Raw genomic sequence first — 16,684 nt, forward strand, 5'->3', positions numbered from 1 at the left:
TATTTTATGCATGTGCTTTCTTGATATTAGCTGTTACTTCTTTAATAATCCATAGCTATTTTTACAATGGAAGCACAGTCTCTTTGAACGGTGTCTTTCCCGCCAGGTTCCTTTGAAAATTCACATTTTTATAGCTCTTTCAGCCTTTAATGGAAGCTACTCATGCTCAGATTATGAACTGAGGTCTTTAAATATATTGTAAATTCTCCCAGGAGACCTTTTTCTTGCTGCCCTAAGGGGAATACAGATGTCAACCTGTGTCTTGCTGCAGTTTCCCTGCCAGTGACTCAATAGATCAATGGCATGCCCAACAGGAAAACTGCTTGCAGTAATGTGATAATTTTGAATCCAGAGAAAGTTTATTGTGCTCTCTGCATTTGCACTGTGATGCCTGGGTGCCCTGACTATGCTGTGTTGGAACAAAATCAAATTCTGCAGCTAACGGTATCCACATTTAGTGCTGCAAGTTCCCTTCGTTTCCAGAAGCACTAATTTTGGAATGACTACTAATTTTGTGCTGTTTCAGCTTGTTTTCTGTTCCTCTGTAATGCAGACAAGATTGCTGCTTACAGTTGCAGGCTTTCAGATAGCTTTATCAGCAATGAGAATTAGATTTGAGGGTATTTATTTTTTTGGTAAGTTCCTAGATGAGACGAAGCAGAATTCTCTTTTCTCGCCGTAATATTTACTGGGGGAGCACTTGTATTTGGCTACAAGGAAATAATCTTCCTAATTGACCGCATTCAAGTTCTAGTTTCCCCTGTCAGATGGGCTGTTCTGCACACTGAGCAGTAGTTCCAGCAGAGGTTCAAGAGGAAGAAAAGCGAAATGGCTTGCAAAGGCAGTACACTGATATAAAATTCTGATGCCTAATGACAGCAAAATAGAGGATAGCACAGCAAAAATGTTGAATTCTCTCTAAGACATGGGGAAAAAAGCCAAATTAATCAGCTGCATAATTGCACCATCCACTGAGTCTTGTGGCAGATGACAAGTACAGTTCCTATCTCTTGAAGATACTGTTTCAGCCTCTCTGCAGACACAGGCCAGGATCAGCCTGCTTTAAATTCACAGATGTGAAGTTACCAGTGCTGCCAGGAAACAAAGTAACTTATTCTTTCTGTGAAGCTGTGGAATGACTCGAAGAAAATGCTGAGATTGCACAAGACCCTTTACTCTCAGGCAGTTTTCTTGACTACCAAATTAGAGAGCCTAGGAAGAAACCACTACATCTTCCATTTTTCTATTTTTTCCCTTGTTTTTTGGTTTTGTGTGGGGTTTTTTTGTTTGTTTGGTTGGTTTTTTTGGGGGGGGCAGGGGGTTTTTTATTTTTTCATTTGTTTATTTGAGGTTTTTTGGGTTTTGGTCGGGGGTTTTTGCTTGTTTTTGTTTGGGGGGTTGTTTTGGCTTTTCTGGGGGGATTGTTTGTTTTGGCTGGTTGGTTGAAGATGTTTTATTTGGTTTTATTCATCTATTTTTTGTTTTGTTTCTTTGTTTTTAATTTGTTTTCTTGTGCAAGTGGGTATATTAGTTCTGACTTGAAGGCCAGAAAGAACTGAAGGAAAAAATTTATTTCAGTAAATAAAGAATAAAGTACAACACTAAGTTCAGAAATTGCCTCTATCGTATCCAGAAATTGGTGCTCCTGTGTTACAGATACCATTTTTGCAAAACCCACGTTTCTGCAGAACTGAAAAAAATTATGTATTGTTATTTCTCACTTAATCAATCCCTTTCACCTTCTGTTACTTCTCTCTTGCATATTTTGTTTCTAACTTGTGTGGGGGAAGATTTGTCATCCTACGCACTGTTCTTCATCTTTCCCTTTCTCAATGTGGAAAAGAGAGAACAACAACCTTTTGAACCATTATGAGATATCACTTTATTTTCTTATCTCTTCATTTTTGCCAAACAGTTTCATTAGGAACAGATTTGTTTCAGAGTCCATATGGTCCTATAACTTCACTGTGAGCGCTCAAAGGCTACTGAATCAAGTCTTGGCTCCAGTGTATGTGGAACCACTGATTTTGTGAGAGCCAAGGCTTCACCCATTCCCATTGGGAATGGTTTATATTTAGAAGTTGCCCAAGCACTTGGTGACTTGTGTTCTCAAAATTGTAGCTGGATTGTGCTGAGCTATTTTTCAGTTCTGATCTCCCTGTACTCAGAGATTTAGTTATTGCTTCTTCAACAGAACTTCGAATGACAACCTCTAGGAGCTGGAATAAAATCTAAATAAAATAGTTTCAAACTGCTAAAACTACTCCTCTATTCAAACCAAACACACCCTCTACCTTGATTTCATACTTACAAATGTATGAGTACGAGTAAATGTACGACTGTATGAGTACAACACTGAATATGAATATGAAAAACTTCTCCCTTTCAAAAAAATGGTACTTTGAATATAAGTGTCTGTACATTATTGGCATGAAGTGCTGCCAGAGAGAATATACAGTGAGAAATTAAATGTTGAGGCTTCTTGTGGAGTTTCATATCTTTACAAGGTTTGATAGGTAACAATTATATTCTCAAGGATAAGATTTTTTTCACATAAATTGCCACCTTATCTATAGTATGTAGCTATGCAGTTTTAGTAAAAATATAAACATTTAATCAGCTTTATATTCTCTCTATTCTATATAAACATTATATCAGCTCTTTAATATGTCTGCACATCTTAGGAGTCCCTGCTCTGAAGGGATTGGGCTGGAAATCACTGAGACTCTGAGGAGGCAGTAAGAAGTTCCACAGCATCAAAAATTCTGAAATCTGTCTTTACTGGATTATAAATCTGACATGAACAATTTATCAATTTAGCAATTACTTCAGAGGAAAACTTTGCTAAAATGCATTCTTTGGGATGTTATCTAACTAGGAAATAATTATCCAGGTCTCTGCAAAATGTTTCCAACCGTACTTGCCTTGGATTAAAAAGCAGTTACTGAAATAATCTTAAAATTGAGAGGGAATTACGTGATGTCAAATTATTTCTTGTCCTTACAAACAAATAGCAGAAACATGAGAGAATTTTTTTTTTATAGGTACAATTTCTTTCCTCCTTAGGTTTCAAGAAGCAACCAGCACATCTTGGAAATTTCTTTTTCTGTCCTTTTCTTTCTTCTTTTTTATTTCTTTTCTTTTCAAAGCAGAAAAAATGACAGCTCCAGACTTCATGTCAGGGAACTCAGGTCACCATTTCATAAATCTTTTTCTAAGAGGCTTAAAGATGCATTTCCCAGACTGAGCTTGAGTATTAGATGACCAAACATGGCATGATGCTGTATACCCATATTCCACAGAGAGACTTGAAAGCATTTCTGGGAATGCTTCTTCGAAAATCCAGCCTGCTTGATTTTGAGAGACTGTTTTGATCTGCATGGCAATGCAGATCCAAAGTGCAGTAGTTTAAAAGGTGGTATGATCCTTCATTTTTTCTGTAAAGAACCTTCATACGAAGTTTAGGTTTTTAAAGGAATTTGATTTTTTTTTTTTTTTTTTTTACTTTATAGGACCTTGTTGAGGAACAAGCAGGAAGATTGGGATAGATAAATCTTTATATTTGTACATTATGGACCTGGATATCTACTGTCTCCACTTTTAGGACATAAACAAAGTCCTTACATTTCAGGAAAATACTGAGGTGTATTCTTTTATGATTTTGCTGAATATTAGTTTAATTGATTTACATACGTTGGTTCTTCAGTAAGATTTAGATCACAACAAATTCACAAATAGTAATAATATTTTAGATTGGGCCTTTTTGTATTTTTTAAAATACAAAATCTTACAAATAAATACAAAGTCATACAAATAGCACATCAATGTACGTGCAGTCTTCCATTATGCTGTACAAGTATTCCTTAAGGAAGAAATTGCGCAAAGTCTAAAGAAATCTGTGGGATTCCATCATAATTTGGTGGGTTTTAGAAAGATACAGAAGCCTTTACCATACAGAATTCCAAAAGCCCAGCTTTTCTCTCCCAATCCTGACATGAAATATAAAGGCCCCCAAGTGTTAATCAAGTCTAAGTCATCATTAGCAAGTCTGTAACATGCAGTATGGCAAATCTCCGTCCCTACTCCTTGCTGTGCTTTCTCAACCTCTGCGTATTTTGCATTTATATTTTTTCACCTACTACACGTTTTGTATGTAACAAAATCTTTGGTTTTTTACACTGTGTGTAACAAAATCTACCTCTGATTCTGAACCATTAGAAGCAAGTTCAATTTCTTAAAGGAAGGATTTTGCATTAAGAAGCTAAAGGGCAAATTACAAGGTTTATGATGAAAAGACATCAATATGCATACACTAGAGTAGGGCTACATTGATTTAGAGATGTATGGGAAGAATTATGTTACAAGAAATCTTGGGTCTTGGTTCCTGTCTTTTTGAAATAATTGGAAAAAAAGTCTGTCTGATTATACTGGAAGAAGGATCAGACCCTTAAATATGTTGCTATAACTCTTAAGACTTCTAAAGCCTGTGTTAGGATCTCAATTCTTGTGTCTACCTCAGGAATAAGCAGTGTATATTTTCACAGTGGTTGAATGTATATTTCACTGATTTAAAATTTGTTTTGCAAAGCTGTCCTTGTCACTTCTAGACTGATATATGTGTATGCACTTTCCCCTTCCAAATTCTGTTTAGATAGCTGTAAGGAAAAAAAAGATCTGCCTGTACTACCACAGCACATTGTGTATCTAGACATAATTTTACTAGTCACAACCTCAGGACTGTTTACTGAGAGAGTTATGAAATAATAACTTTTATTTAACGATTCAAACCTTGACATTAATTTAGGAATTGATTGAAAATACCTAGGACAGAAGAGGCACAAGAAGAAGAAGAAAAAAAAACAACTACCCCACACTTTAAAAAACTCTGGAATCTTCTTCTTGTGTATTCTTTTTTTTTTTTTTAACAAGAGAATCAATATTATTCTTTTTTTCATTTCAGACTGTATTTTCAACCTCCTTAAGAAGTCCTAGTGATCTTAATACCTCAATAATGCAAAGTAAATAACTTTTAGAAAAACAATTCATTATCAATTAGAAATTCTTAGTTCGAATCTGTTGTCTTTGTTCAATGTATTAGGCAGCATTGATCATACATGACAAATGACATAAGAAGAACCAAAAGCGATTAATCAAATATTGTTTATTTTCTTGATAATACAGTGTAAGAAAATTAACTTATATGCTATTTAACTGCTTAAAAAGAAATGTGAGGTTTTCTAAAGTCTGACGGTGAACATGAGGTCCTTTTCAAGACAACTGCTGGAAACAAAAAATACTGCACTTCACTTGAGAGCTTGATATAGACCCTATCAACACTTCCAGCAGCCCCACAAACCTCACAGCTGGTACGTGCAAGACTTTACTTCTCTTGTTGTAATTCTTTCTATATGTCTATAAAAGTCAACACAAGGAGACCATGTGGCATATTTTCCTTTATTCATATCTATTAATCTGAAAAATATAGATCTAATGAGTAAGAAGTTGGGGAAATATCATAGTACATTAGCAAACAAATGGGTTTCTGTTGGGTAGCATGATTGCTTCAAGGAAAATGAAAATTATCCAGGAAAAAAAGCTAATAGCATGTTTTAACAAGACCCCATTTTTTTTCCATAACCCCACAGATCGAGCACCTTCTACAGCAGAAATAAATACAGTAAGTTTCTAGCTATCTCCTTGTATCCTGCCATTCACACCCTGTGCTTTTTCCATCTCTGATATGCACTGTCTCACCTTTTTTTCCATTATTCCCCAGCTCCCCTTTGTTGTTGTGATAACAGTGGAAAAGTTCCCTTTCAAGTTGTGAGATATAATCAGCAATTAAAAAAAAAATCCCTCTCTCTGCCATTAAATTAAACAGCAGAGGAACACGGTCTCAGCACCTTGGTCCACAGTTCAGTGTTTTGAGCTGCAATCACTACTGTGAATTTGAGCTTGTGCAAGATACTTCATTATTTTGATCCTTTCCAAAACAGTGATTGAAAGTTTTCAAAAGCTTTATAGAGATTTTGGTGGAGGGAATAAGATACTTTAGAATGAGGACATATCTTACCTACCTTGGAAACTTCCTCATTAGCCAGGATTCCTAAGGGGATAAAATCTGGCACCTCACTTTCTGCTCCTACCTCCTCTAGAGTCCAACAAATCAAACTGGATGCTTAAATCCAATAGGCTGCATTTTCTTTTCCCTCTACATAGCTCTCTCATTCTTCATTTTTCGTTTGGTTTTTTTTTTTTTGCTTTTCAGCTTTTGTTTTCTCTTTTCCTACTTTTTAATAAACAAAAGTGAAGGCTACCCAATGAATCTTAAATATAATAACACAGTTCTTCTCTTTAATCTTTCTTTGGACACATAAATGGTCAAGTCAGAGGTGAATTTTGCCACTACTAATGAAAGCAAGCTGAAGCTCATATCTCTTTTGTGAGCTAATTTTCAGCATGTCCAAAATGGTTTTGCAGGTATTTGTTCAGCTGTCAGTACTTTTCTTTCTCTAGCTAAAGTGTAGTTTATCAGGGCTAAACAATTATGTTTAAAATATAGTATTTAACAAGAAAAAAAACTGAGAAAAAAATTCATTCTTGCACCATTTTAACTTTTCCTAGTTGGTGTGAGATTAAGAAATAATAAGTTTAAAAATACTTCTCCAAAAAGCAATACTTGGGGAATATTGTGCTATCAAAGAGCAATATTTAGCAAAAAGCTTGCTGCCAGGGACTTTTTCAGGGACAAATATGCTGTCCCAGAACATCCTTTGTAGCTCCTCCAAGTTCTCAATATTACTGCTAGTGGTCTAGGAGGAAACCACAATTTTGAAACATGAGTTTAATTTTATTTTTCCTGTTACTATATTGACAGAAGAACGATAAAAACTCCACCTGGAACTTGAAGTAAACTCCTCTAATAGAACAAAAACATTGCAGCTTGAATGTGCCCCAATAGAGAAATAAAATACAGCTGAGGAAATGTTAAAGCAACACAATTGTGCTTCTTCACATATGCAAGAGATACTCTGACTTCCTGGAAAAATGCAATTATTTATCCGCTGAACTGATAAATGCAAAACTTGGCTACTGCATTGTCATCATAAACAGCCTACCATGAAACAGAGCTGGCTATTACAGCAGGTCAGAGGGAACTGCTTCTTCTGGATTGGGGTTTTGTTGTGGTTGAACTGGTGTGTGGGGGTGTTTTTGTGGTTTGTTTGTTTGTTTGAGGTTTTTTTATACCTGTCCACGACCTTACCAAGTTTCTCACCAACTTGGATTTTTGGAGGATGAGTATTCAAAAAAAGATTGAAAGTCCTTGGAAAGAAGTAACTAATAATAATATGTTGATTGAAGTTCTGAATATCAGGATTCACAAAATTATTCTTCCATTATTTTTCTGCCTCACCAATTGTAATAAAATGCTTATTTATATTTTATTATTTTATTTCAGTAGCTATCAATCAGGCCTCTAATTGTACTTTGATTTTGGATAATTTCTATTTATAGTTTTCATATGTGTGATTTGTTTCATATTATTTCATATTTTACTCTACAATCCAAGCCTGATAGAACATTTACTGACTTGAACACTTCACTTTTTCATTTTTAAAATAAAGGGCAATGATACATTTTTGGGTTTTCAGATATGCTCAGTGTTTAATTCGTTTTCAATTTCTTTGGGTCAGAGGTTTAAGTTACATTTGCTTACAAGAAGGAAACAATTGAAGTCTTTTCTCCATTTAACACTTAGTTGCTGCTCTGGTAGAATTGTTTTCTATTCCATTTTATAAAACATATAATTGTCAGAAGTTTAACAATGAGTCAGAACGTTTCAAGTTCTTCAGCTGGATCTGAATTGGCCACTACTCTTTTCCTTTCCTGGTCCAAACCTATCATGAAATAACAAAAGCATTTTTTCTCCTCAGGATTTGTGCGTATCTTCCCAAAGCTTGTTAAAACTTTGGGTGCTTGAAAATAGAAATTTAAAGCACAGGTTCAAAGTCAATTCTCTGAAAGTTCAACCTTATCATTCAGATCTTTAGATAATGGGATTTCAAACCCAAACTTCCACTACATCCAAATCTGTTGACATTGTCTACTTCCTGTATCAAAAGCCTCAAAGAGAGACACTCAGACACATAGTGTGGCATGTGACATCATTTGGGGCTTCTAAAATTTGGTGTATTTACATTATGAGTCTAAATTCTCAACTGAAATCAAATCGTCAGAGTCAACAACATTTAGAGAACAAAAATACACATATATTTCTACTATTTTAAAAGTTTAGGTTATCTTCCTGTCCTCTGCCTTCCTCTCTGTAAATACATGGGGGTCACTTGTGGATCATATGTTATGTCTGCCAGATCTACACAGACAATTCAGGTGCTCTGGGGTGTTTCACAGGCCAGTAAACATCATTATCTAGATAGCTAAACTGAACACATACTGGTTAGCCAGTTGAGTCATCCTCTAGGTTCTCTAAACTCCATTATATACAGGGTATTAAAAGTCAATATATCTAATGTCAAATCCTTTCAAAAGAGTAAAAATGAAGCTCCTGATTATGACTGTTTGCATGAAAGTCGCTGGTGGTATCTTCACTAAATTTCAGTCCTTTACCTTGGTTTTCATCTAGTTCTGATGAAATGAGGAATTCGTGTGAGATACGAAGAGAATGAGCCTCATCCACCGAACAGCCTTTCTACAAAAACATATGAAATTTAGCAAACCATAATTTAAGCTTCACAATTACAGTTAACCAATCATTCAATTAGTATGTCTTTAATTATTGATTGCATTAATGCTGTTTATTATTAATTTGATATTTTAATGCTATTAATTATTCAATACCCTTTATTAATAGCTAATACTGATAAATCCATTCTAAGAGAAAAAAAACTCAAAGTGCAATGTAAATTTTGTCGTGTGAGATGGAAACCAAAGACACACATACACACACACACCCACACACACACAGTTTTATGCTGAGATACAAAACAAAGGAGTGATGATAGATTTTGGACTGCATTGGGCAATAATTCTTTTCTCTCTAGCAATTTGCATAATTTTTCCAATAACCTTACATGACTGTTGACCTTACTTAGATCTTTTCCACACTTTCATTAAAAATATGCATTTTTGCTTTGCAGTGTTTCTTTTAGGTTTAGCACTGTCTTATGGTTCTCCTCTAATAGCAAAGGTAGTTTTATCTTGTGTACTAGATTTTGAAGCAATTTTAGCATTAAGTACTACTGAAACATATGGCCCAATGTTTATCTTGTCTTATGCAACATCAGTTTTATATAAAGCATGCTTTCCTGAAGCTGTTAATCTTATGAGACACTGCTTATTTTAAAATATTTTTTTATTCCAAAATTTTGGGAGTGGGAAACCAATTTAACATGAATCTCTCTAATGACTGGGAACAATTGTTACTTTGCTGCTTGGCAAACAATTAAGCTGACACTTTAGGATCAACCCAGGACAAGAGGTTTTCCTTCTCAGTCACCATTGATGGTAAGGGGTCAGTTGAAAACAAGGATTGTGTTCCCAGCCCAAGCCAAACATAAGTGACTTGTGCTATAGAACTGGTGGGAATGTCACCTCCCCTGCACCACTGAATGAGACAAGGCTGCAGACTGTCCATTACAATTAATTTCCAGCAATTTGAATAAGTTCCTATGATAATAAAACATGAATGATAAAGAACTCACATATTTATTTCCCATGGCTGAATTGCATTTATGTTTTTGTTTCATTTTTTACTTGTAGTACAAAAATTTATAAGACAAAATCCTTCATTTTCTGGTCATTGGTAATTAATGTTTCAATGGCAGAACTTTTTAAGCAGGTACAGAAAAAAAAAAGTCAATATCATGCCAGGGTCTCATTTAAATCAATACTAGGACTACCATACAGGTGGGGTTTTTTTCCTGTTGAGTACTTTAACTGTCAGTATTACTCTGTATGAAGTGATCCAATTTTGGAGATTCTAAAAGGCAAGGTTATAAACTTAAACTAGCAATTAATATGCCATTTATACTGTATTGCCATTAAATCTGATACACAGTTCTAAAACTGCAAACTCATATTTTAAGTGCATCTTCATAAATAAGGAAATCAGAATTATTTTTTCAAAGTTTAAACCATAACCCCACCATCTTTAGTGATATATGCATTCAAAGAGAAGCTATGCACTTTTCTAGTAGTCTATAGTTAGTTAATATCTACACATTTAGTTCAGCTGTTCTTTAAAAGACATGGGCATATTAATCAAAAGATAAAACTAACCAGACTAATTTTGGTTTGTGGGATTGTCTTTTAAAAAGTTGCAGTTATGTAAAAGAAAAAAAATATTTTCATTCTGGTTTGTCTCAAATTTCAAATACCATTAGATTAACATTTGGAATAGTTCTCATTTTCTCATATCTGAATACTGAACAAATCCCAGAGACAGCTTTGCCATTACAATGTGGTCAGTGTTTATTTATATATATATATTTTTGATAGTAATAATTAATCATAATATTGAGCATCTATGGAAGATTCCAAAGGAATCTAAAAAGCCCAATGAATAATGGTCTCTTCGTTTTTATACGGGAATTGGAGGCACAGAATGCAAAAGAATTTGTCCAGAATCTCACAGTAAATCAGTAACAGCGTGATAACTAGAACAGAGATTTCCTGACTCTCATCTCTGCTTTAACCAGAAAATGACTCTAACCATGTGAACAAGGAGTTTGAAACACACACATTTAAAAGAAATATTTTCTGTAAGCAGAATACTTCATTTAAATTTATGGAATTTTGGAAAAATGAGTCTTTTCAGTGGATAGATTCACTGTAAAAAATGGGAGCAAAGGTAGAGATAGTTTTATTTTTAGAGATTTATTTCTCATTAATTAATATTATTAGACTATACAGCAAGTGAAATCAGGTGCATGAATAAATATATGGCAAGGTAAATTTATTTTGAGGTAAGATATGAACTTCTGAAAGATTATATTTGAAATTACAATTGTATTGTTTAAAAAAAATGTTATATCCACTCATTGCCTCAAACCCCGAGCAGCAATGAATTTATTTCCTCCTTCACTGGAGACCCATTTTATAAGAAATATGGTGGGACAAACATCTCTCAATTTTTCTTCAGAATTGGTCCTTTGGGATACAGAATTAAGTACATGAAATTTTGTTGTTGATTTACTTCTAGAATTTCCCATGTAACTTTTCCCTAGAGACAGATAGTGACCCAAACTGAAAATTCCATTGTTCTATGGTTAAACTTACTTTTTAAAAAATATTTTCTCACATAAATATTTGTCAATTTTTCTTGGACACAGAGCTTTTTGGAACAAGCATATTACTAATGGATTGCTATGCAGAGGGAAAGTTTTTGCTGACTTCAGTGAGCTTTTAAAAGCACAGGAATAACATTTATTGTTGCACAACAATTTTGATGCTACTTTCATGCCCTCTTCTTGTTCCATTGTAGTGCTCTGTGTTTCCTTACACACACAGAGCCTTTTTGTGATGTTTATTTCATAATGGTAGGTGTAAGCTTTTCCCTTTATATTTATCCATTGAAACTAGATTCCCATCTTCCTTGACCTTCCAAGAGCTTATTAAAAAAAAGAAAAAAAAAGAAGATATCTGGTTTGAAAAATAAAATTTAAGAAGTGGAAATAAATCTGTTTTGTAATTTTTAATTAAGCAAGAAATGCCCTGTCATTTTTTGTTTTGGATATTTCTTCATATCTCAGTGCTGTTGATTTACCCTGCACTTGGCTTTTTTGCAATTCAGGAAAAGTCATTTCATAGAACTGACTGGTATAAGAAGGAACATTTTGTTCTTGTACATGTAAAGCAGCACTGAACTTATGATGCCTTATCTGACTCAGTCCATGGCTGCACTTGAACCATAATTAATAGTTAATGAAATCAGTGGAATGAGGAAATGTAATTGCAGTACCTTTTAATTTATGTAGAAGACACAGCTTCTGTGCTAAATATTCAAAAGTTCCTAAATATAATAGGGACCTATTAGCAGAGTTGGATGTGTTGTTTCAGCTGGGGCTGATCTAGGTTAAGAGGTGACCACAGCCTTCTGACAGCTCCTCATCACCATCCCACACACTTGCTGCCTGCTGCAGACTGACAATTGCACCCCCTGAAAGTATAACTGCAGATGTAGCTGCTTCCCACATGCTGTTTACCTTTAGTGGTATCATTTGTTTGCTTGTCACTAATTTTTGTAACCTCCAAGGGTGAAGATGAACATACTAGGATGTGTCTTAAGACCTTATCTGAATGGTAATCTATGTTTTTTACTAGCTTATTTGATGTCTGCTTTTAATTTAGTGTAGAATACTGTAGAGGCTTGTTTTTTCCAATCTGAACCTTTGAAGTATGGACTGAATGGCTTTATATCAAAGGTATACCTAGGGGACTCATGTAAATGCAGGAGTATCAGATGGGCTGTTGGATCAATAGATCACACACTTGGCTAAAAATACCAATCCAACATTATTTTAAAATAGATGAATGGGCTTCTCTCAAAGGCAAGTGATTGCTATCAAAAAAATAAGGCATTATTATTATTTGGAGGTTAGGTTACTTGCATTCCACCATTAAGGTGCTGAAGCTTAACAAGTCACCAGTCTTTCTGGGGGGCCAAGGCCCTGGGCGAATTGGGTGAATTAGAATGTTGGGCAGCTAAACAAGCCAATTTGACATCAGCCGCACTGACGGACCTCCTAGCAGAGGAGAGAATCACCAGGCAGGCGGTTCTCCAAAATCGAGCTGCCCTGGACTTCCTGCTGCTCAAGCACCATCATAGCTGCAGGGAGTTCCAGGGCATGTGTTGCTTCGATTTAAAGACCAAGGCACCAGACATCCAGGCCGAGGTCCACCAGCTCCGGCAGAACATCGCCGACATCAAGCAGGAATCAACTGACTGGCTTTACCACCTCTTTCCAGACTCTGGGCTTTCGGGCTGGGCCATCACTCTTTTAAAAGACTTGAGTTTTGTTGTTTTTGTTATCATTGTCGTTCTCCTGAGTTCCCTAGCCCTCTGGACCCTTCTGAAGCAGTTGATCAAGCGGCTGACCTCGACGCCTTCTGCCAACGCGGTCCTGGCTCCGCTCCCTCCGCTCTCTCCCCCAGAGGAGGCCACGTATGTGGAGATGTCTCCACGAACCATCGACATCGGAGAAGCCGAAGTTTCTCATAGTGAAATGTGGTGTCATTTCAGAATACCCTTATGACCTTTGAAACTTTAGATATTTTGTGCACTAATTTCACTGGTATACTTTTGTTTATATAGAGTACACCTTCATTTCACTCTACCACTCATGTCTCCGAGAACTAGACTACACCTTTGTAAATAAAGTGCAGATGTTTAAGGAAAGCCGGGCTTAAGTTTCTTTACAGTATGCAAACCACAATTATCATTCTGCTTAGCTGATCTTCGTATCTGCAGGGTCATTCTAAAATTACCCTCTTGTAACCTGTCCTCTAGATGTTGATGGCACCTTTTTTTACCTTTTCTTTTTTCATTCCTGGGGCACTTGCTGGTTTTTCATATAATCTTTGCTCACCTGCTGTGAAAAGTCTAAGCAAAACTGTTTAAAAAATAAGATTCTCATTTTTGGTGTTATGCATGACATCAAAGTCAAACCTTGGATAACCTCAGCCTAAGTCTTCCCTTTCTGGGTGATTCATTAGTGGAATCACAGACCATGAGCTCTCCCTCTCCCTCAGGTGATTACCCACCTTTGTCCGTACTTTCAGCAAGTCTTTCTGAAAGTAGATTTGCTTTCTGAAAGTTGGTTTTTTCTTTAGGTAGAGCAATTCAAACTTGACAGTGTCTATAAGCACACTCAAAAAGAGGAGTTGATATTGAGTAACTACAATTTCTGACTAATTGGGAAGATGAATTTTTGTTATGAAGCGTGTCTCAGACAGACCTCTGACTGTTAAAGTGTCTCAATTCATGCCAGTTTTTGAACATTTTTTCCAGTAACAAGCTTGCAATATTTTGTTAAGTTGCTCAGTTTATCCACATAGAATGACAGTTCCCTCACAAAATCCACTGTAAGTGCAAATAAAAGACTAAGAGGAACTGGAGTTTCTCAGATGGAGGGCAACGAGGACCTGTAATGTTTTGTAAAGAATGATGATCTACAATTGTATCGCTTGAAAAAGGGAGATTTCCTTGATTCTTAGCATTTTTCAATGACCCAAGAAAGCTGAGCCCCTTGTGCATGAGCAGTCTGTGAGCATCCTGTCAGGAGACCCTTCCCTGAGCAGTCCTGCTAGACTGGGAGGTGGTTTGACTGACTTATTCAGGGACATTCCAACAGCATAAGGGAGACTCCTCAGTGGGTCTTCCTCTTTATTTGAGCATATTCCCTGCTGCCAGTGACTGACAGCACCCAGGAAGGACTCACACTAACAGTTTGCATAATTACACTCTTTATTCACATAAAATTGTGACAGGTGAAGATTCAAGTACTGTACTGCAGAAACAGTCAAAGAAAAATACAGACAAGCTCTAACCCCCAGAAAAAGTATTCAGCATGGATAGTGTGGTTCTTGCCCAACAGGTGTCCCTACAGGACAGGTTCAGCATGATCCCAGCAGTTACAGTGGAGTTTTCTCTAACTTTCCCCCCATTCTTGAATTTTATACAATTGCTTTATGGTTAATTGGAACATGAGTAACTCTCATCAACATCATTTGTTGCTGACTGGTGCAAAATTCTCTTGTTTCACTTTTAAGGATACAGTCCAAAAAAAGGAACACATGCATGGTGGTATTTTGTAGTCAGGTAACTTTGGGATGGAGGTGTGGGTTAGCATTACAATTAGGCTTTAATGAACCACGTTAATCTGAGGAGAGTGATTTCACCCAGTTGTTGGCTCAGCAGCAGGACATATTCCCCTCTCTCCCCTGCCTGACAGGTGTTATGAGTTTCTCAGCTGCAAAGTTCCATCGGGTTCCCTCCCTGCAAGGATTTCCACAGAGCCTGGCTGTGGAGTCTCCACTTTGCTCCACGTTCTGCTCCATCCCCTCAGCAGGTGCTGTGGCTGCAGACTGTGGGTGTGAGGAATCACCATGGAACGGGTTTCAAGGATGCCAACTACATTCCATCCAGCAAGTAGCAACTGTATTTTACCCTGTAATTTCCATACCATTATAACCTCTGTTAGGATTTGAATGAAACTTCTGTTTCCTCTGATTTTATCTATCTTTCCACCAGCTGGAACAGAATGGATTAAAATCTTTTTTTTATGTGACCCCCTTAATATCAGTAGAGTTACACCTCTAATAAGATTTTATGAGGAAAGCAGTTTGCCTTTTTTTACATGAGTTGTTTACAATTCCTCAGTTGCAGCTGAATTAAAATAATTGAATTTTCAACAGAATAACCAAGAATCAGATTTTCATTCAATGTCATGTTGCACTGTAGTCACTTAGGAATTTGTGATGCCTTTGTAAACCTCTTAAACTCACTGAAAACCAACATTAATCATTTTGACTTTTACATACCTCGTATAGTTGAAAGGAATTACTACTACCTATATGATATTTTAGGGATCCTTTCACAGATTCTGTGATTGCTCATAAATTTTTGCCCTCATGGATAATGGATCTCAAAGATATCTGAAATCAGAAGTGAGTTGCAAAGGCAATATCCTCTAAGTTCATGTTTCATGAGGAAAATCCTGGTAGTAAGAAGTATAACATTATTTTCTGAACATTATTACTGAACAAGTAATCTAAAACAAGTTCAGTTGCTTGCTGAGAAGGGTGGTAGCCATGCCACAGTTATTTAAAAACTTGTCTTCACTCTGCTGCCCAGTAAATCAAGCAGTGGTAAGCAATCTAAAAAGGAAAACAAACACTTTACCCATGCACACTGAAAGTGCAGTGTAAGCACCAAGCTGGTAAATTCTAGTGTCATTAATCTTTTTCTACAGGGTTCCCTGTCACCATCTCTGTGTTGGGAACACATACTCAAGTCTGCATTGAGAATGAGGAGCCACTTTGTACTGTTTTGAAATTTGTCTAGCTTAATGCATGTAAAAATCCTCTTTTTTTTATGCTGGAAAAATCAAAACAACTGGATCATAACAGATCATACATTGAACTAGAAAAATGTTTTTCATGCCTCCACCAACCAAAGTATTGAAATTCCTTTTCTGTCTACTTCAAAAATATGCACTATGACTTTATACAAACTTACATTACAGTTTGGCAAGTCTTCAAGTGAAACTTTATGAAAACAGAGGTACATCTGTTTCATTTCCATTTACTGTATGAGTACTCCAGTGCATACCCTTAGGTCCAAAACTGTTCTTTCCAGTTGCTGCCACCTAAAAGTAATACCAATTGAAGTGCTTAATATGCAGCCTTTTACTAGCTAAATGACATGCAAATAGCGTGATTATACATTAATTACAAAATGTAGCCTTTTCCTCAGCCCTCCATTGAGCTGTTCCATTCTCTCCAAGTGTAGCCCATTTTGCTCTCTCCAGTGAAAAAGTAATATAAATATGACAGAAAAAAACAGCACCATAAAATGTGTTAAAATCCTAGAATCATACCACCTGGTGGATTAGCCATGCAGAGTACCAGGTTTCTTCTTTTGTAATGTGCTGTCAGAGTTAAC

General features: G+C 36.1%; 1 pseudogene; it reads right to left on the reverse strand.

The window, feature by feature from the left end:
• LOC102042130 overlaps positions 1-12,842 on the reverse strand; it is a 46,807-nt pseudogene extending 33,965 nt beyond the window's left edge.
• Between the last annotated feature and the right edge of the window lie 3,842 nt (positions 12,843-16,684).

This window comes from Geospiza fortis, unplaced genomic scaffold (genome assembly GCF_000277835.1).
Source record: "Geospiza fortis unplaced genomic scaffold, GeoFor_1.0 scaffold264, whole genome shotgun sequence".
Classification (NCBI taxonomy): Eukaryota; Metazoa; Chordata; class Aves; order Passeriformes; family Thraupidae; genus Geospiza; species Geospiza fortis.